Source organism: Hipposideros armiger, unplaced genomic scaffold (genome assembly GCF_001890085.2).
Source record: "Hipposideros armiger isolate ML-2016 unplaced genomic scaffold, ASM189008v1 scaffold_643, whole genome shotgun sequence".
NCBI lineage: Eukaryota > Metazoa > Chordata > Mammalia > Chiroptera > Hipposideridae > Hipposideros > Hipposideros armiger.
This window is the reverse complement of record NW_017731993.1, coordinates 904,077-906,710: the sequence shown is the minus strand read 5'-3', so window position 1 is coordinate 906,710 and position 2,634 is coordinate 904,077. Positions and strand designations below refer to the sequence as shown.

At 42.8% G+C, this 2,634-nt stretch overlaps 1 pseudogene; it reads right to left on the bottom strand.

Moving 5' to 3' along the window:
- Positions 1-314: 314 nt before the first annotated feature.
- LOC109372550 (60S ribosomal protein L7a pseudogene) overlaps positions 315-2,634 on the bottom strand; it is a 100,408-nt pseudogene continuing 98,088 nt past the window's right edge.

Genomic DNA, 2,634 nt, shown 5'->3' with positions numbered 1-2,634 from the left:
GCTGTCCTTTTGTTCTTCAGTCTAGTTGTGGAGGCTGCTGGCTACATACGGTAGCCCATGGCAACCCACTGCAGCAGGGGCTGCAGCCTACGCCGTCACCGGTGACCCACGGCAGCCCAGCCCCAGGTCGAGCTGCCATTCACCATCTTAGCTGCAGAGGGCAATATCACTGGCCCTCATGTGGGATCCAAACCGGGGCCTTCTGGTGTTCCAAGCCAGTTCTTAACCAACACGCCACTCGGCCGGCCCAATTTTTTTTTGAAAGATAATTTGTATTTTTTACGTGTGAGTTCAGAAAAGTTAACTTTGCACTTTTATCTCAGTTTGGTGACAAGATCTTTAGCCTTCGCATTTCCAGCTTGGCGGTGAGAGCCACGGATTTTTTTGGAACTCTGATGCTCTCTCCCAGTGATGGTGGATCTCGTCATATCTGTCATTGGAACTGGTCCTGATAGCTTCCACCAGGTTAGCCAGAGCGTCTTTGTCTTTCAAGTTAACCTGTGTGAAGGCGACGATGGTGCAGGTCTTCCTGTGGACAAGATGCCCCATTTTGGCCCTTCCCTTGATAATGAATGAGGGAATTCCCATTTTGCAGCACAAGACAGGCTGCAGGACAGCTAGCTCAGTGGGATCCACATGTGTGTAATCACCACCAGCTGAACCTGCTGGTTCTCCACAAAGGGGCGACAGTGTTAATACCTGCTGGAAGGATAGGTGGCCCCAGTGGGGACATCTGCTTTGTTGGACGCGTTCTTCTGGCCTGGGACAACAGCTTCTGCTTTTCCTGCTTTGTCTCTGGTTGCACTGTGGGCCAGCGTAAGCAGCTGGGTAGTTGTTTGACCCTCCCAAGACCTGGGCGGACTGGTTACGTGGGCGCTTTCAGATACTTACAGAGGTGCTTTTGCATCCTATTTTGCAGGCCTATCTGGCAAGGATCATTTGCTTTGGATTTGAATTTTTAAAACATACTGATAGCATTTAAACTTTTGGTCAAAATAATATAGGTATATTTTTAAAATCAACAGGTCTCTTTCAGGCCAGCTGCCACCCTGAATCCCATGATTGGTTATATTTGTACAGGGCTTTTCCAGATTGTTGTAACAGAAATAAATCTGACCACTAAAGGGCAGTCTAAATCTATACTTCTTGGATTCAGTAAATGTAAATATGACCGCAATATTGAATTTTTCCCCTATAGTGGAGACTTATCTTTTTTTTTTTTTCAAAGGACTGTATCAAATCAATTTTTATCTCATTTCTTCTTTTGGTAGGAAGAAATGAATTTTTCATATACTATAAAGATGGTACAAAATCCTTTTTTCCTCTCTTAAATAAAAGTATGATATTAGTGATAGTATAAAGTTAATCTCAAGGTTCTGTAAATCATTATATTTATTAAAAAACATGTGGTCTTTGATCTCTCTGTTTAGCTGTGTTGCTCTCTCTTTATTATTAATCTAATGAAGAGATCAAAGGGATTTAAAATTGGGGTACTAGATTATTTATCTATCTATCCATCCCTAGAAAAATCTAGGCCTGATATAATTTTCATAAGAAACTATTATTCTAAGATCATTTTAACTGTTCATTATATATCCCCTGAACCAAACTCTCTACTTTTCATTACATTTTCTTCTGGGAAAGATACATGAGGCACTTTATAGTGGAAGAAGAAACAGATTTGACTTTTGGGAGTTGGGGAAGTTTTGGTGAAATGCCAAGTGCTGAGCTGCAGGTTTCAAAATTATTTCCAAGCCTACAGATGTTGGGAAAATATCACGTAAGAGCCACATGTCATTGCTCCTCACAGTGAACTAGGTCAGCTGCCCAGGTGGTAGCTACGGAAAAGCCCACGGAAATAGGTAACTGTTTAAATCTCTTGTTCAACGCAGACTCTTTTAGCCATGTAAGAGGCTCTGCAGGGGTGCAAATCATCAATACCATTCCTTGATTACAGTCTCTTAATCTGGTGGCCTTTAAGGATTGTGGTCAGAGTTATCAAAAGAGCTACTTTTTTTTTTCTTTAACTTTAGAAATTCTAAATTAATCCAGTCCTGATATATCCATGGTAACCTATAAAAGCATCTCTGGTTCCCAAGGGGTGTAGGCCTAGATCCCTTTTAATAGCAAATCAGCATGGAATTCTAAATGCCATTACTCCAACTTTAGTTCATATGGTGAACTAAGTGAATGCACATTATGCAGGAAGCAGAGGCAGTGAGCACAGTGGGAGGGACAGGGAGATTTCTAGACCCGGGGGAGGCCAGGATGAAAAGTGTGGGAAGAAGGCCGGGGAGCATGAGCCTCCCAGAGGTGGAGAAAAACCTTTTGGTCTTCTTTTTTTAAATGGGGAACATGCATTTCATTGGAACTGTTAGTAACTGTGTTCTTTACCTTGTAGACAAATGATATGATGTAGAGTTGAATTTGCTAAAGAAATGGTGAATTTCTTTATGTATAAAAAAGAAACAGTTTTGGGGCCGGCTGAGTGGCGTGATGGTTAAGAACTGGCTTGGGATGCCAGAGGGCCCCAGTTCGGATCCCACAAATGAGGGCCAGTGACGCTGCCCTCTACAGCTAAGATGCTGAACAACAGCTCAACCTGGAGCTGGGGTGCCATGAGTCACCAGCAAC